Source organism: Aquarana catesbeiana, linkage group LG09 (genome assembly GCF_042186555.1).
Source record: "Aquarana catesbeiana isolate 2022-GZ linkage group LG09, ASM4218655v1, whole genome shotgun sequence".
NCBI classification, from domain to species: Eukaryota; Metazoa; Chordata; class Amphibia; order Anura; family Ranidae; genus Aquarana; species Aquarana catesbeiana.
The window spans coordinates 207686403-207712515 of record NC_133332.1 but is presented as its reverse complement, the minus strand read 5'-3'; positions in this window follow the sequence as shown (position 1 = coordinate 207712515).

Sequence of the window (26113 nt, the reverse complement as noted above, 5' to 3'; positions counted from 1 at the left end):
ATCCCTGCGCAATAAACCTTTATCGGAGCGCCATCAACTCCTCAGGTTGCCATCACAACGGGCATCGGCGTCGGAAGTGCCCGCCCCCGTTGTGATGGCAACGAAGCCCTCGGCGCTGCCCACTGACTCCTGGGAAATGATGACACACATCTCCCAGGAGCAGTAGCGAGCGGAGGCGCCGAGGGAAGTGACGTCAGGAGCCCAGGCACTTAAGGAGGCAGATTTCGTAGAACCACATAGCAACAGGGAAAAAAAGGTAAGTAAAAAAGAGAATTTTCTCCAAATGTTTTTTTTAAATTGATTTCATGCACATTCATGACATTTTGTTTTTTGGGTGGAACTCCACTTTAACTCCAATTTGTGTGGTGTGGTGACTAAGGGGAAAAGGTGGGGTTTCTTGGTATAGCAGTAACAAGACATATTTAATACCATAGTCATGGTTCCCCAAGCTGTTGTTTACAAAATAAAGAAAGCTTGCAGGGAAAATGTAATTTTTTTCTTTATAAGGCTGCTTTCACACTGGGGCGGTAGGGGGCGTCGGCGGCAAAACAGCGCTATTTTTAGCGCTGTTTTACCGCGGTATTCGGGCGCTAGCGGTGCGGTTTTAACCCCCCGCTGGCGGCCGAAAAAGGGTTAAAACCACTCGATATTGCCGCGGTATAGCCGCGCTGTCCCATTGATTTCAATGGGCAGGAGCGGTTTAGGAGCGGTGAATACACCGCTCCTTCACCGCTCCAAAGATGCGGCTGGAAGGAGATTTTTTTTTCTCCTGCCAGCGCACCGCTTCAGTGTGAAAGCCCTCGGGCGGAGGCTGTTTTGGGGCGATTTTCAGGCAGTATTTTTAGCGCAATAACGCCTGCAAACCGCCCCAGTGTGAAAGGGGTCTTAATGACATTTTTGCTGTAGCAGGTTCTATACGCAGTACAGATGCACCACTTTACAGGCAGTCTAAGGGGACCCCCAGGCACTATATTTAAAGGAATTTTTCATTTTTATTGTTTCACCTTAAAGCAGGATTCCAGCCACTATAATTTTTTTTTAAAGTCAGCAGCTACAAACACTGTAGCTGCTGACTTTAAATAAGTAGACTTACCTGTGCTGGGTGCCCCCGATGTTGGCCTCCCGAGGCCGACCCGTCCCTCGGCTCTCGGGTCCCGGCACCTAAGTAAGGGAAACAGGCAGTGGAGCCTTGCGGCTTCACTGCCAGTTTCCTACTGCGCACGCGTGAGCGGCGCAGCGATCTGTGAATGGCCCCGTGGTTTTCTGGGAACACACACAGTTCCCAGAAGGCAACGGGGCCACTCAGCTAGGAGCAGAACACGCCGTGGAATAGGAAGAGGCAGATTAGGAAGACTGCCTAGCAACAAGGGTTCAGGTAAGTTTAAAACAATTATTTTTTTCAAATTTTTAAAAAAAATTTTTAAAAGATTTTTCATGCTGTTTTCTATTTTAGGGTGGGCCTCCACTTTAAGCATCATTAAATCCCTGCTCATTTAAATTATCTTATTTAAATGCATTTGTAGCACTGGTAGATTTGCGATCTACTATATGTTATGTAAATTTAGTAACTTGTTCGTTAGGAAGGTTAGGTTTGCCTCTGTTCCAGCTTGGCTGACGTTGTGTGTGTTTCCAGACTGACCGGTGAGTGTCGCTGTTATCGCTGGTCAGTGTTGGAAAGGCAACGTGTCGAAGCGTATGGATGCTCTTCTGTCCCGGAGACAACTTGGTGGAGGTGGTCCTCCGAGTTGCATTCTGGGCGAGGGTATTTATGGGACAGACGCCATATTGTGGGGTTCGTTTTTACAGGCACCTGCTGGCCCTCCTGGCCGACAGGTATGCGTTAGAGAGCAATCTCGTGGTCCTCCGTTCCGGGGGCCCACGTCGCTGCGGCGCATTGGTGGGCCCAGAATCTTGTCTGGGGCCTACCACAGCAGCCGAGGAATGTCTATGTCTATGACCTGTCTATCCAGAGTGAAGAAGCTGGACAACCGAGGAGATCCCAGGGGGGGACCCGTCATGGAAGGATCACACAGCGTGCTGGTCTGGAGAGGGGCCTGGTGACTCGGTTGGAGGACGTATCCTAAAGTAACTACACAGCATAGTGTTGCCGGGTTGGCTTAAAGTTCAAGCACTGTGACTGACGTTCATTGCAGAAAGACCAATACATCCTGTGGCAGAGGATAGTACAGGTTTATCTCAAACAATTCTGTGGCAGAGACTTTTGTTCGTGCTACGTACTGGCTGCTAGGCAAGTGAGAGAGGCCTATCCAGGCGAGCAAAGATTGTGTCCCACGAGGGGAGCGCATTCTATTGTAATATCCAAATTCTACCAGGACATTTGTCAAGAATGTTACAAGAAGATATTTGAGTTTCTTCTGCAGTTTCCTTTCTGCCTCTTTCCTGCTACTTCCTTAGTAAATTGTTTAATAAAGCATTGAAAATGTTCTCAAGTGTTGGTGCGTGTATCGTCCAGAGGTAAACTCAACGGAACCCTAGACCCGGTGCCGGTAAAACAGAGGGAAGGAGAGTGAAGGTAACAAGCCCGCTTAAACCAGCAGCTCCATAGAGAGTTATTGCTGCATGTGGGGGCGTTGTCCGGGATTTGTTGACCGTCAATTCTTGCAACCCAGAGAAGTGTTTTACCGGGAGTTTACGGAGAGAGCTGGACTTTGAAAAAATTCTTTAGGAAGAGAAAAGGTTAAACTGCGGGACTTTATTTCTGAATGCGTAGATGGCGGGCGCCAGTGAAGGCCCGGGAGCTACGTGACCAGAAGAACAAGTGGGAGGAGTCTACCCTACTTGCTACCGCGTGGGATGCGTATATGTGTTTGGCTGGGTGTTCTGTTAAGATGGATGAACGTTTTAGTGGATGTTTCATGTACTGGAATTTCAGTCGGCACATCTATGCTGACAAAGTGGTCATTTGCAGGCCCGGAAAGGATGATGTTGTCTATTTCATCACCACAGTGGATAAAACGGGAAAGACACTGACTTTGCCAGATCCGCGGTTTTATTGGTGATTCTGGACAAAAGAACTTTGCAAGTAGTTAGCTAGTTCGTGTCAGTGTAAAGAAATCCGCATGGTCAAGATCTACATAATCTGTTCAGTGTTTTAAATTCAAGGACTTCTTTTTGCTAGCCGGATTTTTCTTTATTTGAAGAGATCATATTACAGGGATGGACTCCTTAAGTTTATTCCGATGTGGATAAAAGGAAGGGAGGCTCATTTTTTTATATAAAAAAAAAAAATGAGGCTTTGCTCTTGATATTGTACAATATATGTGTGTGTTAAATATGTTTTCCTTTTCAGGGACTTTTGGATCTCCTATCAAGCTGGGAGGCTTTTCAGCTAGATAGATAGTGAGGTTATGTACAGTCATAGTATGGTTTTGTTTGCGGAGGTGAACATAATGTTTTATAGATGTAAGTCTTATAATATCTTTCCACTGTCCTTTCCTCTCTCTTTGTCTATCCACGTTATAAGAAACTCAAATACCTACTCCCAGGCTTGGGAGTTACTGTTACTGTTTTTGGACAGACGTTGGGGACAACGTCTACTGTAGTGGGGGGAGTATGTAGCGCTGGTAGATTTGCGATCTACCATATGTTAGGTAAATTTAATAACTTGTTCGTTAGGAAGGTTAGGTTTGCCTCTGTTCCAGCTTGGCTGACATTGTGTGTGTTTCCAGACTGACCGGTGGGTGTCGCTGTTATCGCTGGTCAGTGTTGGAAAGGCAACGTGTCGAAGCGTATGGATGCTTTCCTGTCCCGGAGACAACTCGGTGAAGGTAGTCCTCCAAGTTGCATTCTAGGCGAGGGTATTTATGGGACAGACGCCATATTGTGGGGTTCATTTTTACAGCCACCTACTGGCCCTCCTGGCCGACAGGTATGCATTAGAGAGCAATCTCGTGGTCCACCGTTCCGGGGGCCCACGTCGCTGCGGCGCATGGGTGGGCCCAGAAGCTTGTCTGGGGCCTACCACAGCAGCCGAGGAATGGTCCTGAGCTGTCTATCCAGAGTGAAGAAGCTGGACAACCGGGGAGATCCCAGGGGAGGACCTGTCATGGAAGGATCACGAAGCGTGCTGGTCTGGAGAGGGGCCTGGTGACTCGGTTGGAGGACGTATCCTAAAGTAACTATACAGCATAGTGTTGCTCATAGACTTTAATGGGGTTTGTTGTGTGGCTCTGAACTTTTGTGATGTTCGAACATTCTGGCTCTCTAATCATGATGTAGAAATGTTCTAGTGGTACTGACAAGCCAAGTGATCTCCTCCTAACAGGTAAAGTGAAACTAAACTAAGAAAAATAAAAAAAATGGATGACAGGTTGACACTTTTTTAGCACATACAAAAAATACCCTTTTGATCTTGCCAGAAATTCAATGTCCTAAACACTTCCTGTGAGCTGTGTGAACAATTTCTTCCTTTCTAGCTACTTTCTGTAAACTACAAATTTTCCTGCTCCCCAAGTAATGAAAATAAAGAGATACCTACTGTAATATTTGTAGTTCATATCAGAAGAACAGCCTAGAGTGACAACCATGGCTCCTTTCTAAAGCCTTGTACACACGGGCAGATTATTGGACAAATTTTCGTCAGTTTTTTGTTTGATGCTAGTCTCAAATCGAAAGTGAAGAGGGTACTCACCAACAGAAAATTTTCTGATGACAGAATTCAACATCAGAAGTGACGTAATGTGTTGAATTGTTTTGTATGTTTTCTTTCATTTCTGAACATGCCTAGTCTTGCTCTTCAGATTTTTTTTTTTTCGTCAGAAAACTGTACTAATGAAAAGAAAATCGGACGTTGTGGTCACATCAGACAAAAATTTTCAAGCCTGCATATCCAGTTTTTGTCTGCCGAAAATTCGTAATTTGCTGTCAAAAGCAGCATACTAACGATCAGAAAATCAGCAGATCGTTCATTGGATGAAATTTATCTTCAGATTTTCTGACCGTGTGTACAGGCCATTAGACACAGCAGAGGAGTGATGTTACCACCCAGTAAAGGAAGCGTGAATTATGTAGGATTGCCGGAAGAAAATAAAGTAAAAAAAACTTGGAAAAAAAAATACAGTCACCACACCAAGGACTAGTAAGCTGCAATATATTTAGGGTTTAGACCTTAAAGTCACATACACACTATTAGATTTTATGCAGATTTTTGTCTTCAGATTTACCAAAACCATATACTATGAGGTCAAACCTTAAAGCCTTATACACACGATCGGATTTTCTGACGGGAAATGTGTGATGACAGGCTGTTGGCGGAAAATCTGACCGTTTGTATGCTCCGTCAGACAATTGTTGTCGGATTTTCCGCAGACAAATGTTGGATGACAGGCTTTAAAATTTTCCAAGGACAAACGTCTGTTGTCGGATTTTCCGAGCGTGTTTACACAAGTCCGTTGGACAAAAGTCCAAAGTACAAACACGCATCCTCGGAAGCAAGGACGAGCCGGAAGCGGTCGGTCTTGTAAACTGACGTTCATAATGGAGAATTAACATTCGTGACGTGGCAAATTATGAAACCTCCAAATGCAGAGCACATTTTCTTCTTCTTTAGGGCCTGTTCACACTAGTGCGATGTCAGAGATCGGATGTGATTCGCGCCGCACTGCAGTGATAATCACATGCAATCTCTGAGCGATGCAATTTCAGCCATAAAGATCGTATGGCTGAATTCACATCAAACTCGCACAGGACCCTTTTTTTGTCCACAGTAGAATTGGATCGCATGGGTGTTCACACCCATGCAATCTGATTCCTGTCCGAGTTTGCAGATCACACTGCGATATGCGAACTGATTTGGGGGTGTCATTAACCTTTACCTTACACTCCCAGCAGTTCGCATAGGGCAATGTGAACTGCCGCCGGAAAACATGCAATGCGGGAACCCGCAGTTGATTCGCACGTATCGCCGCAGTGCAAACCGGCCCTTAATGGGATAATAACGAAGATGCTTTGCTGGTGATACTGATGGAATTATGGCAAATTAATTTTCAAAGGCTTTTTTTTTCTAGTGATATCAAGAATAATATTACTATGCTTGTTATTTTTTTTTCGGTGCTAGTTACCACAACACCATTATCCCGTAGTTTTTAACATTAAAGATACAACTATGTTGGTGTCCCTTGTCAATTTTACATTTTTGTATTTTTTAAAATGTAACTGCCTACTCCCAAACTGTCATTTTAAGTAAAACACATAGCCAAGTATTATTCTCCATAATTTTTTAATTGTGCATTAAAAAAAGAAAACAAAAACAAATTAGACATGCTATCTGCCAATAGAACTTAGCCAAAAAGTACATTCTATGCATCCAAAAATATAGAAAATATACCAAATCAAATCATTATTCAACCAAAAAAGAAAATAAAAGCCTCATGTATGTGTCCTGCTTCTTAATATAGGGGGTCACCAATGCCAAGAGTTGGTGAAAGCAGGGGTCCATTATCCGGAGATAATTCCGAAAATCATCTGGATTATTCTCCTGGAGCTCCCGCAGCAAAGGCATGTGACATAATTGGTCACGATTAATAAAGCAACCAATTTTTGGTCCAAGAAATCCTCCTCCTCCTGTTCCTGGACTGGACTTGGGTCAAAGCAATAACTCCAAGGCCAATAATAAACAACATGTTATCTCCTCCGATTCCGCAACATGTCTGGTTGACGAACGGCCGTTCAGAGACGAACTAAAAAGCGCAAACTGAAAAGCGTGAATCAACACTCACCAAACTTCTACTAACTAGAAAATTAGCAGAAGATGCCCAAAGGGTGGTGCAAAAGAGCTGAAAAACCACGTAGTACGTCACTACGTTCGTGTTTGTTGGCTGACAATTGTGTGCCGATTGTATGCAAGACAAGTTTGGGGCCAACGCCCATCGGACAAAAGTCCGAGGTTTTGTCTACGGAAAATCCGATCGTGTGTACGAGGCTTAAGAGTTTCAATCTGTATGCAATCAGGCAGGCCCTTGCACTACATTGTTTTGGTAAATCTGAAGACATAAATCTGCAGAAAATCTAATAGTGTGTATGGGGCTTTAGGCTGGGTTTTCACTTATGCTATACCAGACATTGCATGTGATTTGCCCCGCATTGCTGTGCATATCACATGAAATGTCTGTGCGATGCAAATTCAGCCATACAGTTTGTATAGCTGAAATCGCATCGCATTCACACCAAAATGGTGCAGGACCCTTTTTTTTGGTCTGCACTGGAATTGGATCGCATGGGTATTCAGACCCATGCGATCCGATTCCACAGTTCGCATGGTGTTCTGCAAACTGATTTGGAGGGTGTCATTAACTTTATATGGACACCCACAGTGGTTCGCAGAGGTCAGTGTGAACTGCCTGCGAGTCAGATGAGAAGCGGTAACCCGCACAGGAATCGCGCTAGTTCCCTCATTGCACCAGTGTGAACCAAGACTAAAATATAGTTCCTGCTCCAGCAGTGAGTCAACAATTAGGGAGCAGATGCACAGATGTATAAAACCACTGCAAACAAATACTGGGAGTTATTCCTGCTCCCACTGAACATTTATGCTAGGATTATTATTGATGCATCAAATGACAACCAATGATGGGGGTGTATTGCTGCTTCAACTGACACCAATGATGGATGTTTATTTTTCCACTGACACTAAGGCCTGGTACACACTAATAGATTTTTTCCATTCAACCCAGCAGAGCTGAATGAAAAAACTGACAGCTCATGGGGAGCCGCTGTACTAACTATGTGATCTTAGTACAGTGATCTCCCCTGCTGTGCTATTGTGTTCTGACAGGGAGGACAGCCCCCTGCCAGAACACAGGGGGGAAGAAGACACTAATTTGGTGTTTATATCAGGCATCAGAAGAGCTAGGTTCACCCCTGGTTGAATGGCCACTAAATGTATGTGTGGACCTATGGTACCTGAACACACTGACAAAGATTTATTTATTATATTATTTATTTATTTTATTTATTTATACAAAATACTATGGCAGCCAGGATAAGCTGAAGCCCAACATGAAATTTTAATCAGTGACATGAAACCCTTTATTCACTTTAGAAGTGATAAGTGCACGTGCCCTAGAAGAGTGGGTCCATCTGCTGAGATTGCGTCCTTGCTTATAGTAGGTGGCCTGCATGTGGCCCTTTGTGTGCCAGGCCTTGCTGTTGCCCACCCTTAGGCTGGCCATTTATTAGTAGACTTTTGAATGAAAGTCTTACAAAAATTCTCAGTACGTTTGATGACTTGACAAATATTGTGTGTACCAGATTTTACCCTTATTGGGGGTACTCTTTCATATTCACACATATGCTAAAAATCTTTGGACAGAGAAATAGCTTATTTTTTAGTGTAAGCTACACAGAAAGATTAGCTATTTCGGGGCAACTCTAGGCTTGTGCCTGCGGGACATGCACACACACCTACAGTAAGGGTTCTCAGATGTGAATGAGAGAATAGTATGTTGTGTTTGTTTGCCTGTGGTGTTTGTTATAATATGGTGCGCTGTTAGTGACCCCCCCCTCAAGGATGGTGTTCTATGCCTCTGCCCACGGTACACATACTGTATCTCACAAGAATGAGTACACCCCCCACATTTTTGTAAATATTTTATTATATCTTTTCATGTGACACTTTGCTACAATGAAATGTAGTGAGTGTACAGCTTGTATAACAGTGTAAATTTGCTGTTCCCTTAAAATAACTCAACACACAGCCGTTAATGTCTAAACCGTTGGCAACAAAAGTCAGTACACCCCTAAGTGAAAAGGTCAGAATTGGGCCCAATTAGACATTTTCCCTCCCCGGTGTCATGTGACTCATTAGTGTTACAAGGTCTCAGGTGTGAATGGGGAGCAGGTGTGTTAACCCCTCTGGCGGTATTCCTGAGTCTGGCTCGGGGTGGATTTTCAATGCCTAAAGCGGTATCCCGAAGCCAGACTCAGGATCGCATCACAGGATCCATGTAGAGGATACTTACCTTGTCCCCTGGATCCTGCGATGTCTCCCCGCTGTGATCTGGGAGCCACCGTGTCACGCTCGATTCACAGTGCCGAGCTCCGTTCCCTGCGAGGGTTGCGACGCACGGGGATGGAATTTGGCACCAAATTCAAAAAGTGAAACACACAGTATACTGTAATCTTACAGATTACAGTACTGTATCAACTAATTACACATCCCCTTTGTCCCTAGTGGTCTGCCCACTGTCCTGCATGCAGTTTTATATTATAAAAACTTCTTTCTGCCTGGAAACTGGAGATTGTCCATAGCAACCAAAACTGTTCCTTTACATCAAAAGTGGCTTTAGACCAGCTAGAAAACAGCGATAATAAATTAGAATCACTTGCAGAATTGAGTGATAGTGATTTGTGGGGAAATCCGTCACAAAACACTAAAAGCAACGAAAGCGACAATTCTGCAACTGAGCAAATTTCAGTGTTTTTGATTTGATTACATTATTGAATAATTTTTATTATTATTATATTATTATTTGGTATAATTATTTATAGTTATTTATTATATTATAATTTTTGATTTAGTTTTTCAAACTTTATCATACCCGAGATGTCTACTAGACTCTTGTTTGGACAGATTTAAGTGAATTATTCCTAAGAATTACAGGCCTTTAATATAAAACTCATTTTCTGTGCAAAATAATTGCACCGCTTTCAGCACCTAAAATCTGAAATAATCATACCGCCAGGGAGGTTAAATTTGGTGTTATCGCTCTCACTCTCTAATACTGGTCACTGGAAGTTCAACATGGCACCTCATGGCAAAGAACTCTCTGAGGATCTGAAAAAAATGAATTGTTGCTCTACATAAAGATGGCCTAGACTATAAGAAGTTTGCCAAGACCCTGAAACTGAGCTGCAGCACGATGGCCAAGACCATACAGCGGTTTAACAAGACAGGTTCCACTCAGAACAGGCCTCACCATGGTTGACCAAAGAAGATGAGTGCATGTGCTCAGCGTCATATCCGGAGGTTGTCTTTGGAAAATAGACGTATGAGCGCTGCCAGCATTGCTGCAGAGGTTGAAGGGGTGGGGGGTCAGCCTTTCAGTGCTCAGACCATACGCCGGAAACTGCATCAAATTGGTCTGCATGGCTGTCATCCCAGAAGAAAGCCTCTTCTACTGATGATCCACAAGAAAGCACGCAGAAGACAAGCAAACTAAGGACATGGATTACAGGAACAAGATAAAGGTATTTGGCTCAGATGGTGTTAAGCGTGTGTGGGGGCAACCAGGTGAGGAGTACAAAGACAAGTGTGTCTTGCCTACAGTCAAGCATGGTCTTGGGAGTGTCATGGTCTGGGGCTGCATGAGTGCTGCCAGCACTGGGGAGCTACAATTCATTGAGGCAACCATGAATGCCAACATGTACTGTGACATACTGAAGCAGAGCATGATCCCCTCCCTTTGAAGACTGGGCCGCAGGGCAGTATTCCAACATGATAACGACTCCAAACACACCTCCAAGATGACCACTGCCTTGCTAAAGAAGCTGAGGGTAAAGGTGATGGACTGGTCAAGCATGTCTCCGGACCTAAACCCTATTGAGCATCTGTGGGGCATCCTCAAACGGAAGGTGGAGGAGCGCAAGGTCTCTAACATCCACCAGCTCCATGATATCATCATGGAGGAGTAGAAGAGGACTCCAGTGGCAACCCGTCAAGCTCTGGTGAACTCCATGCCCAAGAGGGTTAAGGGAGTGCTGGAAAATAATGGTGGCCACACAAAATATTGACACTTTGGGCCCATTTTGGACATTTACACTTAGGGGTGTACTCACTTTTGGTGCCAGCGGTTTAGACATTAATGGCTGTGTGTTGAGTTATTTTGAGGGGACAGCAAATTTACACTGTTATACAAGCTGTACCCTCACTACTTTACATTGTAGCAAAGTGTAATTTCTTCAGTGTTGTCACATGAAAAGATATAATAAAATATTTACAAAAAGGTGAGGGGTGTACTCACTTTTGTGAGATACTGTATCTAGGGCCTGCCATGCCTCTTCCTTTGACATCCCAGCTGTGAGTTTCTCCTCTCTTAGTGAATCATGCCTGTGAGATGTAAATATTACTTCACCATAATAAAGTTATTGAATTTGAATATTTCAAGACAACTTGTTCATTTCAGCGAAGCAAACTAAGTAAACAAGTAGTGTGCTTTATCTGAATAAATAGGGATTTAGTCTTCTTTATCAGTGGACTCGTTTCCAATTATATCTTGTTAATGAGCACCCATCTGGTAATGAAGGACTCCTCTGGGGCTGAAGGGAGATTCATTTCATTTTAATTATTTCTTTGCCTTTCTCACTCTACTCTAATCCTTTCCAGCTTCTCACCCGTCTCACCCTTGGCAAAGACTTTGCAGTCTGAAATTGCATTTTGTTTGTATCACTTTGATCCTCAGCGACCCTCTTATCTCCGCTCAGAACGGGATGTAGAATTTTTCTTCGCCTTCTAATATAATGATGGGAAAAAAGAGACACTTGACTCTCTGGTGGTGCTGGATCAGGATTCAGTTCTGCAAAAAAACATTGCAAAAATACGTATAAGTATACCAAATGTACCATGCATGACCCAGTTAAGAATAAATCAAATTGAACAGGCATACATTTATTATGGACACAGATAGTGTCAAAATCTTCTGCAGCACAGAACAGAGTGAGGGCACACAGAAGGGATAATAAATACACCAAAGCTGTTCTCCAGGTACAAAAACGTTAATATAAATATACTGTATTTCTTGATTACCTCAATGGATATAAATTAACTTTGAATGCATCAAATGCTTTTACAAACAAAGTTACTACCTTGTAAAAGTAGCAGTGACATTATTTACATACCTCCCAACCGTCCCGGATTCCCCGGGACTGTACCTGGACTTGATACAAGTCCTGGCTTCCCAGCGAATTAAGGTTTTGTCCCGGAGTGGAGCCAAGCGCTGGAACAAGTTCTAGCACTTGGCTCCAGTGGCTTGCCTGTGAACATGCAGTAGTGTAGGCACCAGTAACACCCGCCTTGCGGCTTGTGCGTAGTGTCTGGTGTCCTGCACGCCGCACACATAGCTGTGTAAATGTGACAGGCAGCCGGCAGTGAGAGATACTGGCTGCCTCACACATACACAGCTCACAGTGGCTTGTGGTTGAACCTGCTTCCTCCTCCTCCTCCTTGGCTGTGATGCTTACCTGCACGAAGGAAACGGAGGGGGAGGCGAATAGGAGTCATGGCAGGGGTGGACTGGGGGACAATTGGCCCTCGGCCGCTCTGATACCTGAAAGACTGAAGACATGCCCCCCAGACACCTGTGAAGTTCCAGGACCATGCGGTCTCACATGATCGCCAGCTCCCTCGATTTCTTCCCTCTCGCCTTCTTGTCCATGAGCACCGCCCACTGATCGCTTGAGCTACCTGTAGTTCAGGTACCTGGATGGGGGTCCCATGTGACCAGGGGGGGAGGCAGTCATTGGGGAGTGTACTGAATAAAAGGAAGGAAAGATTTGGGGGCTTAAGGGGTTAGACTGGGGGGGGGGGGGATTTTTGCTAGGAGGAGGAATGGGAGAGAGGGAAGATTTTGGTTAAGAGGAGGAATGGGGGGGATGGGGATGGGGATTTGACCCCCTGTACCCTGCCTTACTGATTCCGTCTTCCGTCCTGCTGACCCCTGTACCCTGCCCTATTTATAACCCTGTTTTTCAATCCTGCTGACCCCTGCACCCTGCCCTACTTCCCCCCTGTCTTCCGTCCTGCTGACCCCTGCACCCTGTGCTATTGACCCCCTGTCTTTCATCCTGCTGACCCCTGTACCCTGCCCTACTGACTTCTGTCCTCTGTCCTGCTGACCCTTGTATCCTGCCCTATTGATTCCTGTCCTACGTCCTGCTGACCCTTATATCCTGCCCTATTGACTCCTGTCCTCTGTCCTACTGACTCCTGTCCTCCATCCTGCTGACCCCTGTACCCTGCCCTATTGACCCCCTGTCTTCTGTCCTGCTGACCCTGTACCCTGCCTTACTGACTCCAGTTCTCTGTCCTGCTGACCCCTGTCCCCTGTCCTACTCACACCCTATCTTCTATCCTGCTGATTCTTTTACACTGCCCTTCTGACCCCCTATCCTCTGTCCTTGTGACCCCCATACATTGCCCTGCAGACCCTTCTCCTCTGACATGCTGATTCCTGTCCTCCCCTCTGCTGACCCCTGTTTTCTGCCCTGATAACCTCTGCTCTCCATCCAGCCGACCCGTCTGGCTTTTGTTAAAACACACTCCTTAAGCCCCTCCTACTGTTAAGAGTTTGGCCGCACCCACATTTTGCCACACCGCTAATCACTCCCTCTCTCAAGTGTCCCTCATTCTCAAGTTCAAAAGTTGGAAAGTATGTCATTACTGTGCTGTACATAGCCTGGACAGAAAGCAGAACTCAGGGAGGGGCCCAGCAGGAAAAAGTGGGTGTGACCAAACATAGTGGGAGGGGCTTAAGGGCTGTGGTTAAACAAAACCTGGGCTTCCTTGTACCTATAAAGTATGCTTTGATTGCTGTGCCACAAGTTGAAGTCTCAGGAATACATATAAACCTCAACACAATCATTTAGAAAAAACTTCCGATACGTCTGGTTGGGTATATACTGAAAATAGACATAAAGTTTAAAGCTGTTATGAAGGACCCGAGGAACTCTGAAATGGAGCCAAAGAATAAGTACTGTAGTATGTGTAGCACATAGTAGCAAATCATAGTCATGGTCAAGTTGCGCCTAACAGTGGGAGTGGCTTAAAGAGAGATGATTAAACAGAAGCTGATCCTAGTTACTGCATACAGTGCAGCATTGCCTGAACAAGTGAACATCAGAAGTAAATCTTATCTCAAATGTCAGAAATATGCAACATAACACGTAGGGCTCATTCACACTAGTGATTGTAGGGGTGGTAAAATCATGGCTCAACCACAGGGTTTTACCACCTCGCCAAGTGCTCCCCCTTTAGATGCAGAGACAGCAGCCAGGGGTGTACATATGCTGCATCCATAATGCTTTGCGGCTTGCGACAGGAGTTCTATCCCCTGATTCATTACTGCCCACCAACCACGACCCATTCAAGTGAAAGGAGACACTCTTTAACCACTTGCCAACCGGCCCATAGCCAAATGACGGCTGCAGGGCGATTGGATAACTCTGGGATCACGTCATATGACGTGATTCCAGAAAACTGCTCCCGCACGCTCCCGCTTGCCCCCCTGGGGCGCGCACATGGGAACATCCGTGACCGCCGGGTCCAGAGGACCCGGCGCATCACGGTAAACGGCCGCTGATCGCGGCCGTTTACCATGTGATCGCTCCGTCAAATGACGGAGCGATCACATGTAAACAAACCGGCGTCATGTCATGACGCCGGTTCCTCCCTCCCCTCTCTGTACCGATCGGTACAGAGGGGGAGAGATCGGATGGGAGCCGCGCTGTGGGCTGCATGTGTAGTGCCCACAGCGCTGTTCAGTGACATGTACAGTCACATCCATCCATCCCTCCATGCTCAGCCATCCCCCCCATGCTCTGCAATTCCCTGTGCAATACTCTGCAATACCCCGCAATACCATGTGCAATACCCCACAATACTCTGCAATACCCTGTGCAATACTCTGCAATACCCCACAATACTCTGCAATACCCCGCAATACTCTGCAATACTCTGCAATACTCTGCAATGCTCCGCAATACCCTGCAATACTCTGCAATGCTCTGCAATGCTCCGCAATACTCTGCAATACTCTGCAATACTCTGCAATGCCCTGCAATACTCTGCAATGCCCTGCAATACCCCGCAATACCATGTGCAATACCCCACAATACTCTGCAATACCCTGTGCAATACTCTGCAATACCCCACAATACTCTGCAATACCCCGCAATACTCTGCAATGCTCCGCAATACTCTGCAATACTCTGCAATGCCCCGCAATACTCTGCAATGCTCCGCAATACCCTGCAATACTCTGCAATACTCTGCAATGCTCCGCAATACTCTGCAATGCTCTGCAATACTCTGCAATACCCTGCAATGCTCTGCAATACTCTGCAATGCTCCGCAATACTCTGCAATACTCTGCAATACTCTGCAATGCCCTGCAATACTCTGCAATGCCCTGCAATACCCCGCAACACTCTGCAATACCCCGCAATACTCTGCAATACTCTGCAATGCCCTGCAATGCCCTGCAATACTCTGCAACGCTCTGCAATACCCCGCAACACTCTGCAATACCCCGCAATACTCTGCAATACTCTGCAGTACCCTGCCATACTCAGCAATACTCGGTGATACCCAGTCATACTCTGCCATACTCAGCCATGCTCGGCTATACTCAGCCATACTCTGCCATACTCTGCTGTACTCGGCCTCTGTATGTGGCCAGGCTGTGGAAGTCTCACACATGTGGTATCGCCGTACTCCGGAGGAGTAGGAGAATCTATTTTGGGGTGTCATTTTTGGAATGTACATGCTATGTGTTAGAAATATTGTATAAATGGACAACTTTGTGTTAAAAAAATATGTTTTAACCACTTCCCGCCCGCCGGTCGTCATACGACGTCCTTGACTTTGTGCAGGGATATCTGAATGATGGGTGCAGCTACAGGCATCATTCAGATATCAGCTTTTTCAGCCGGCGATTGCCTACACCATAAGAATGACCATAGCAGCTGTTCCACTGCTTGATCGTTCTTACAGGAGGCGAGAGGGGACATCCCCCCCCCTCTTGCCACCCTCAGGTGCTTCTACCGACTCACCGCCACGATTGAAGCCAGGATCTTTTTTTTTTTTTTTTTTTTCTTTTTTTAATTTTAGGCTTCCCAGCCTAGAGGTGAGATGTGGGGTCTTATTGACCCCATATCTCACTGTAAAGAGGACCTGTCATGCCATATTCCTATTACAGGGGATGTTTACATTCCTTGTAATAGAAATAAAAGTGATCAAATAATTTATTTTTTGGAAAAAAGCCTCAAACTAAAATAAATAAAGTAAAATGAACAATAAAAAAAAAAAAAAAAAAAAAATTTCCCCGTGTCCCCATGTACTCGCATGCAGAAGCGAACGCATACGTAAGTTGCGCCCACATATGAAAATGGTGTTCAAACCACACATGTGAGGTATCGCTGCGATCGGTAGAGCAAGAGCAATAATTTTGGCCCTAGACCTCCTCTGTAACTCACAACATGTAACCAGTAAAAAATTTTAAATCGTCTCCTATGGGGATTTTTAAGTAGCAAAGTTTGGCGCCATTCTACGAGCGTGTGCAATATTGAAGGGTGACATGTTAGGTATCTATTTACTCGGCATAACTTCATCTTTCACATTATGCAAAAATATTGGGCTAACTTTACTATTTTATTTTTTTTTAAAGCACAAAACTGTTTTCGTTTAAAAAAAAAACGCGTTCGAAAAATTGCTGCGCAAATACTGTGCGAGATAAAAAGTTGCAACGACCGCCATTATATTCTCTAGGGTCTTTGCTAAAAAAAAATATATATATAATGTTTTGGGGTTCTATGTAATCTTCTAGCAAATAAATTATGATTTTTACATGTAGGAGAGAAATGTCAGAATTGGCCTGGGTGCTCCTAGGATGCCTGATGGTGCTCCCTGCATGTTGGGTCTCTGTATGTGGCCACGCTGTGTAAAAATCTCACACATGTGGTATCACCATACTCGGGAGTAAGAGCAGAAAGTGTTTTGGGGTGTAATTTGTGGTATGCATATGCTGTGTGTGAGAAATAACCTGCTAATATGACAATTTTGTGAAAAAAAAAAAAAAAGAAAAAAAAAATCTTGATTTTGCAAAAAATTGTGGGAAAAAATGACAACTTCAAAAAACTCATCATGCATCTTTCTAAATACCTTGGAATGTCTTCTTTCCAAAAAGGGGTCATTTGGGGGGTATTTGTACTTTTCTGGCATTTTAGGGTCTCAAGAATTGTGAGAGGCCGTCAGTAATTCAGGTGTGATCAATTTTCAGAGATTGGCACCATAGCTTGTGGACTCTATAACTTTCGGTATTTTTTCTTTTATAGCGCAAAAAATAAAGAACCCAGTGGTGATTAAATACCACTAAAAGAAAGCTCTAATTGTGTGAAAAAAACGACAAAAATTTCATTTGGGTACAGTGTTGCATGACTGAGTACCGTATTTATCGGCGTATAACACGCGCCGGCGTATAACACGCACCCCAATTTAGGAGGGAATTTTAAGGAAAAAAAACTTACATTTAAATGCCCATCATTGCAGCCTTCTCAGTGCAGCCTTGCCCCAGTGCAGCCATGTCAGTGCAGCCTTCCCCAGTGCAGCCTTGTCAGTGCAGCCTTCCCCAGTGCAGCCTTGTCAGTGCAGCCTTCCCCAGTGCAGCCTTGTCAGTGCAGCCTTCCCCAGTGCAGCCTTGCCCCATTGCAGCCGTCGATCCCCTGTCCCTGCCATATTGGGCTTCAAAATCGCCGACCGCGATTTGAAAATGGCGCCGCCGGCGCCGAAATACACAGAGCCGGTCCTCGGCTCTTTCCGGCGGCTCTCGTTCATTTTCGGCTCCACTCGTAGTCCCGAGCGGAGCTATCCGAACCTAGCCGAGTAGGTTCGGATAGCTCCGCTCGGGACTACGAGTGGGGCCGAAAGTGAACGAGAGCCGCCGGAAAGAGCCGAGGACCGGCTCTGTGTATTTCGGCGCCGGCGGCGCCATTTTCAAATCGCGGTCGGCGATTTTGAAGTTTTGACAGCTCGGGATCGCAGGGGATCGGCGTATAACACGCACCTGCGACTTTCCCCTGATTTTAAGGGGAAAAAAGTGCGTGTTATACGCCGATAAATACGGTAATTGTCATTCAAAGTGTGAGAGCACCGAAAGCTGAAAATTGGTCTGGTTATTAAGGGGGTTTAAGTGCCCAGTGGTCAAGTGGTTAAAGCACTACTTTTTTGAATCGTGCCACACCAATCCGCATAGTACTGCAGTACCATGTGAGAGAGAGAGATCACTATGGTATATGGAAGAAAGGAAGGAGGGGTCACTAAGGTACATCATACCTCCCAACATTTTGAGATGGGAACGAGGGATACCTACTAGCAAACATATGTAGGCATAGGACACGCCCCTGTCACGCCCCTTAAAAGGGGAAGTTATTTAAAAAGAAACATCAATTAAATCCACAAGTGCTTTTTTTTTACCACTACTATTCCTTTATATTAGCTTTTAAAATTGACAAATGCTGCAATTTACAATTTGGATAAAAGTTTGGGAAACACTTTTTGAAAGATAAAAAGTGAATTTTATATACAACTATATACAGTGGAACCTTGGTTATCGAGTAACGCGGTTAACGTTTTGAAAGATGAGCAACTTTTTTTTTTTTAAATCCTGACTCGGTTTGTGAATGTTGTCTCGCAAAACGAGCAGGATTCAAGCTAATGGGGTGTGCAGTACCGCATTTGGCCAGAGGTGCAGGGGTGCCGGTGACACTTGGAGCGGTTCAGAGCGGTTCGGAAATACTCTGAACCACTTGGAAATACTTGAAACGGAGTGTTTCCGAGCCTTTCCGAGTTCAGCCGAGCTGTCCCCGACTATTTCTGAGGCTCACAGGTGCTCCCCCACCTCTGGCCACATACGGTTTTGCTTGTAACAGAAGTCAATGTGGAACGAATTATCTTTGTTTCCATTGACTTCTATAGGGAAACTCGCTTAGGATATGCAAGTGCTTTGGATTACAAGCATTCTCCTGGAACGGATTATGCTCGTAATCCAAGGTTCCACTGTAGATCAGATCAAAATGAGGGACAAATGAGGAGGAAAGAGGGACAGAGGGACATTGCTCCATATCAGGGACAGTCCCTCCAAATCAGGGACAGTTGGGAGCTATGGTATGGTACGCGGAACGTGGGAAGGTAAACTATGGTACATGGTAGAAAGGAAGGAGGGATCACTTTGGTACATGGTAGAAAGGAAGGAGGGATCACTATGGTACATGGAAGAAAGGAAGGAGGGATCACTATGGTACATGGAAGAAAGGAAGGAGGGATCACTATGGTACATGGAAGAAAGGAAGGAGGGATCACTTTGGTACATGGAAGAGAGAAAGGAGGGATCACTATGGTACATGGAAGAAAGGAAGGAGGGATCACTATGGTACATGGAAGAAAATGAAGGAAGGATCACTATGGTACATGGAAGGGAGGAAGGAACTTTAAAATTCTCGCCCACACAACCCCTTCACAGCCACAGGATTGGCTGCATGCTGGGGGTTGTGGGCGAGCACAGGGGGACATGAGGAGGAGGTGGAGCAGACCTAGCCCACCTCCTCTCCCATTCTGCAGTCTGTAGAGTGGTGGGTGAACTAGCGGGAGGGTGAGTGTGCAGGGGGTGTGGGGGGCTGGGCAGTGCGACATGCACCTGACTGGGGGATTAGTGGAATGAAGTGCTAGAACAAGCTTGTTTGGCTGTAGATCATATTGTACTCCGTTGACATGTCACTGCCGCCCCCCCCCCCCCCCCCCTCCATAGCTCAGCGCTGCAGTGAGAGTGGGGGGCAGGGTAGAGAGCGTCGACTGACAGTCAGTAGCTCTCTGCTCAGGGAGCTCTGAGAACTGAGCGATCGACGGTTAGCTCGCTCGATTCTCAGTGTTAGAGGCGACGGGGGACCGATGCTGCATCCACCTAATTAAGTATGATTTAAAAAAAACATGGATTTCCATACTTTTCTTTTAGGCCTGGTTCACACCTATGCATTTTTCAGTGCGTTTTCAGTTTTGCAGAAACACACTACAGTCCATTTAACATGGTTTCCTATGGGTCACATTCACGTCTCTGCATTTTATGGAAAGGGCCAGGGACCAGCAGGTTGTGTTTTTGGTTCCATAGACTTCTATGGATCAAAAACATGTATTGAAAAACTCTAAATGCTCCTGGAATATGCATATACTGCAGGTTGCATAGGTGTGAACCAGGCCTTAATACTACTTTAAGTGTTACTGTAACATTAAAGTTTAGTTTTGAGGTGTCAGGAAAGGCAAGTTAGGAGGTAAAAGCTCACTTTAGAGCAGGTGTCGCCAAACTTTTCAAACAAAGGGCCAATTTATTGTCCTTCAGACTTTAGGGGGGCTGGATTTTGGCCATCAGGGAGAGAAAATGTCAGGGGCTCAGCATGAGTGAGAATAAATATGGCCTCAGGGTTGGTGGTCAATAGCAGGAGAAGTATTCCCCCTATTAGTAGGAGGAATAGTATCCCATCATTGGTATCGGTGAAAGAAATAGTGTTCCATTGTTGGTGGGAGGAATAGTGCCCCAAGGGCCGCATAAAGGCTAGCAAAGGGCCACATTTGGCCCTCGGGCCACAGTTTGGAGACCCCTGCTTTTAGAGGTTAGATTAAAGGGTTAGTTCACCTTTACCAAAAAAACTGTCTATGCAGATAAGGAACATCTGTAGATAAAAAACAAACTATGCAGCATTGACTAAGGTTAAATAATGCCCTTGCTATAGGTGTAGGCCATTTACTTACCTCATGAGGCCTGACCTGAAATCTCCCAGGACGTTGCTAGGGTTTCGCTAAGCGAGGCCCAGCGCAGAGATCAGAACTACTGCATCAGGGGAGAGAAAGAGTATGTGAGGAGGTTTGAATCAGAGAAAGAGCTTAGTCCTGTGATGGTGAAGGTAAACAGTTAGTGCTGGGGCTTGCTAAACAATGCACTAGCAACGTCCAGGGAGTTTTCAGGTCAGGCTCCGTGATGTACGGTGCATGTAAACATTTAAGGGTAAGTTCACCTTTAGGCTCCATTCACACTAATGCGTTTTTTGATGCATTTTGCAGAAATGCATGGGAATTTTTTAACATGGGTTCCTATGGAACATGTTCACATCAATGCATTTTTGTACCTCTGTGTTTTTGGAAAGGGTCAGGGACTTTTTTCATGCAAAATGCAGCATTTTGCATGTAACAGAATTCAATGGACCAGTATCAAAAACGCAAGTAAAGCATTTTTACAGTGTTTTTGACGCGTTTTGCATTTTGGGCGTTTTTTTTTTTTTTTTAGACTGTATACAGTCTAAAAAAAAAACTGTAAAAAAAACAAAAAAAAAAAAAACGCAAAACGCCGCAAAAACGCTGTAAAAACGCTGCAAGCACCACAAAAAACACTGCAGAAACGCTCAAAAGCAACTTGCATGGATGTGAATCGAGCCTTACAAAAAAACTGCCTATGCAGATAAGGGGCCTCTGTAGATAAAAACAACCGTACCTCTCTGACTAAGGCCTGGTTCACACCTATGCATTTTTAGTGCATTTTTAGTTTTTGCAGAAACACACTACAGTCCATTTACCTTGGTTTCCTATGGGTCATGTTCACATCTGTGCATTTTATGGAAAGGGCCAGGGACTTTTTTCTGCTTTTTGGTTCCATAGACTTCAATGGATCAAAAATGTGCATTGAAAAATGCAAAATGCACATGGAGTATGCAGACTGCAACCTGCATAGGTGTGAAGCAGGCCTAAAGTTTAATCATGCCCTTACTATAGCTGTAGGCCATTTACATACCTTATGAACTGGAATACTCTCAGGACGTTGCTAAGCGAGAGAAAGAGCTCACTCCTGTGATGGTGGAGATGAGCAGTAACAAGTAGGCCTCACTTAGCAATGTCCTAGCTACGTCTTGGGAGTCTTTCAGTCAGGCTTCATGAGTAGAGTTGCCACCTCATCCCTTTAAACCTGAACACATATGAATTACACAGGTTCTGAGGCTAATTTAATGCAGATAAGGCACCAAGTGAGTTTAATTACCACCTTAATCAGCCACAGAACCTGTGTAAGTAATATGTGTTCGGGTTTAAAGGGATGAGGTGACAACCATATTCATGAGGTATGTAAATGTCCTACACCTGTAGCAAGAACATTATTAATCTTTAGTCAGAGCTGCACAGTTTGTTTTTATCTACAAACACCCCTTACCTGTATAAGCAGTTTTTTTGTAAAGGTGAACTAACCTTTTAAGTGACTGCAAAGAGGTTGGGGAAGATCAGCAGCAAAATAGGATGAAAAAAATGTCAGATCCAAAAAAACAAACTCTTCACTATGCTTTATAGCAGACCCTAGATCCAACCCCCACATGTCACACAGTACAATGGATGTGTTTCAGCAAAGTACGGAAAGGTGACGCATTGCAGTACATTATGCTACGGTATTACTACAGTTATTTAAAACACATTTCATCATTTTTGATGAGTATATAACAGGACTGGAGGGTGTTGCCTGGAGTTACACTTTATTAATAAGATCTTACATCTCCCTCTGGCAGGCTGATAAGGAAAGAACAAAGTGTTGTGTGACACCAGGGGGGGCCTCAGTGTTGCTGCGATTCTCATCCCGTTGGGCCTGCCTGGACCTGAGTGCTGTATCTGCATTCTCAGCCATTGATGTACAGTACAGCAGGAGTGTACCGAAGCTGTGATAATGACAAGTGAATCCATCAATTCTCTTCTACTACTCAGGCTTCTAATCTACCCAAGGTCTCACTTCAAGTAGAAAAATGATTAAGGGAAGGTGCCTTCTTGCTCATATCTCCTCACATTTAACCTTCCACTTTCTCTAATTTTCCTTGGTTCACTGATGCTTACAGCCTGCCCTGCCATCCCATCTCCTCCCAGGAGGTGGCGCCCTTGTCTTATAGTACACCTGGGCACATTTTGTAATTTCATCCATAATGGAATTAGATCAGCATCAGCATCAGCCTGTGCTGGGGAGGTAATGGAACCTGAATATGGATTACGAGGAGGAAATACATAAATTAGAGTGAAAAAAAAAATTCCATGTAAATATCCGGACTTCATAAATTCACAGGTTTATGCATTTTAATGTTATTAGAATAGATGGCGCTGGGATTGTGCATGAATGTAACTAGCATACAGAAGCCGTGATCTCATACTTCATTTTATGGGCATATTATTAACCACCCTTGGAGGAAAAGTAGGTTTATTTCATGAAATTCATTTACATAAACTGACAAATTTACATATACTGTACTGCTAAAGGTTTTTTCTTTAAAGGTATAGTTACATCTTCTACAGAAGAGAATTATTACTAGATGCACTAAGCTTGTTTAAGTGTCTATGTATTCTTCGTGGCTATGTGTCCAGTGTTGTTCATCTTTAATAATGCCCTTCTGTTAAAGTTTTTCATTTTCCTACCATAAATGAACCCAACGCTGATTTATGTAGTAGCTGACTGCATGTTTACTGCTCTCGCACAGCATTGCCTATCTGTGATTTGTCATTCACACCTCTCCAGCATTCAGGCAGGGCCGATGCTACCACTAGGTAAATTAGGCAGCTGCCTAGGGCACAGCCAGGGCCGCCGATAGGGCAGCACAGCCGTAACTGCTGTAACATTAATTATATTTTCCATGGGCCCCATCAGTTCACCAGGGGGGCCCAGAAGGCGAGGAGCAGTAGACTCTTTTTTAAATTTCGGGAGCAGGCGGCCAAATCCACCATGCATTTTGCAATGGTGATCAGTGATGGCCGGCTGCGGCTGCTCAAAGCCTTACAGTGGCGGAGCGATTATCCCTTCCTCCGCTGAGGAGGGTGGAATGTGGGGCTATAGCCTGGTGGCGGGAGGTAATTCAACTGAGAGGTGGCCAAGAGCACAGGCAGCAATGGGGGATTCTACACTGACCACCAATGTAATGAGGAATTTACAATGACCACCAATGTGAGGGGGATTTACACTGACCATCAATGTGAGAGGGGATTTACACTGACCATCAATATGAGGATGGATTTACACTGACCATCAATGTGAGAGGGGATTTACACTGACCATCAATATGAGGATGGATTTACACTGACCATCAATGTGAGGGGGGATTTAAAGTGACTGGGAGATTTTATGCCACCCGCCAATATAAAGAGAGATTTCTACACTGACACCAATATAATAGGAGCATTTACACCAACCACAAGTGTAAGGGGGAATATACAAAGACCTCCATGTAAGGGGGAATTTACACTGACAACCATTGTCGAGGAGATTTGTACTGACCACCAATGTTAGGGGGGATTTACACTGACCACCAATGTAATAGGAGCATTCACAGTAACCACCAATGTAAGGAGGGATTTACACTGACCACCATTGTAAGAGGGACCTTCACACCGGCCACTAGTGTGAATGAAAGGATTCTACACCAAGCCCCAATGTAATGAGAAGATTTACAATGACCACCAATAGTAACTGAGACATTTAGCCTGCGTTCACATTTGTGTGTCGGGAATACATGCAAAATCGTTTTCCTGACACCACAGAAATTTGCTGCCCTTTAGCAGATACACAGCAGTGCCATTAATTGTTAATGACAGCCTCACGCATCTGCTGAGATGTGCGTATTCACATCCACCAAAATTCACAGGGCTGTGGCACCATGTTCTTCTGAAAAAGAGTTCCACCTCCAATTTGCTTACCTTTGCAGAACAGGCTGATGGTAGGCTTAATGACCAAAGTTGTAGGCATGACTTTCAAGCATGACCCTTTACCTCCCCAGTGGGCAGCATTCAGCATGCAAAATCGCTTTCCTGACTCCAAAGAAATATGCTGCCCTTAATTGTTAATGACACCCTCATGCATCTACTTTCACACATTACCCAGTGGGCAGCATTCAGCAGAAGTGATGGTGGATATGACCTCAGGGGGCCATGCTATACATATGAATGCTGCCTCTATTTACATATTAATGCAGCCATTCCTTGGCTATTTACATATTAATGCAGCCAGTCCTTGGCTATTTACATATCAATGCAGGTTATTTACATGTAAGCACAGGGTCTGCAGGTGAGTCACCTGTACGCGGCAATAGGGCAGAGCTGGGCAGCATTAGTTACAGAACTTCACACCGAGATATCGGGACACAGCACGGGACTAAAACTTCAAGGGACAAGGGAATTTAACTTGGGATGGTTGGCAAGTATGAGGCAGCTGCATGGACCCCACAACAATGATGGGGCTCAGGGCAGCTGCCCCTTTTGCCCTGCCCTAAAGACAGCCCTGATGGTGGGTGCCACCAGTAGAGGGGATGAAGATCAACGAACACCTGTTAATTGATCTCCCCTTCCTGTTAATGACCTGGAAGTAACGTGTAAACGTGTTACTGTCTAAAGACAGGATTGGATGATGTTAGCTGGAGAGAAAGTTGTCTCCTTCAAACTTCAGCCAATCTGTGAAGAAGAGGTATTCAGCCAATGGGGTGGCATGCAAGCCGTGCTGCGCGCAACATCACTTACTCCAGTGTTGCCAGTCATCAGAATTTTTACAGGCAACCAGTAAAAAATGGCCACTTTTCTCCTGCCAGTAAATGCCACTGACAGGAAAAGGTTGCCAGTTAAAAATATGGCTGTGACGCTCGGCTAGGAACTGCACATGCGCAGTTCCAGCCTGGAGTTGGCCAAAACTATATGAGTGCCTGCTACAATGTGTTCAAGCAGCGCTGGCCGGGGGGTGGGTCTGGCAGAAGCGTTGCCTGAGCGTGTTGTGGGATGTCATGGTGCAACGGAACTGAGCGGAGCCTCGTGTGCGGGTCTGTGGGACAGGAGCAAAGCAAGCCAGGAACGGGACTATCAGTGCTGTTTGGACTGGAGTGGACCGAAGGGACAACCTGGCGTGGAGAGAGACTGTGACTCAGGAGTGTCAGTGATCTGTGCTGCTGCACACTGCTGTCAGTGTCACTGTCCTGTCCCTGAGTTACTATATCGAAAATAAAATAAGAAATATGTGTTTTGCCTTAATATCTACCTTAAGTCACATTGCTAATTGCATATCCTACTTGTTTGTAGCTTAAATATTGAAATTTCCACCTAAAACTGTATTTTGTAACTTTTGGAAATGCCAATAAAAACTTGGCTGTGCCAGTAAATTTTGGGTGTTGTGTCAGTAAATTTCAATCTGGTAGGTTGGCAACACTGACTTCCTCCCAGCTCCCCAGTCATTCTCCATATGGAGCTAACATTGACAAGGATTAGCTCTGTGTGGAGTTAAAATTTTGAAGTTTTATTTTTTTTTTTGGGGTAGCTGCAAGTAGCTGGGCTTGCCTAGGGCGCAAAATA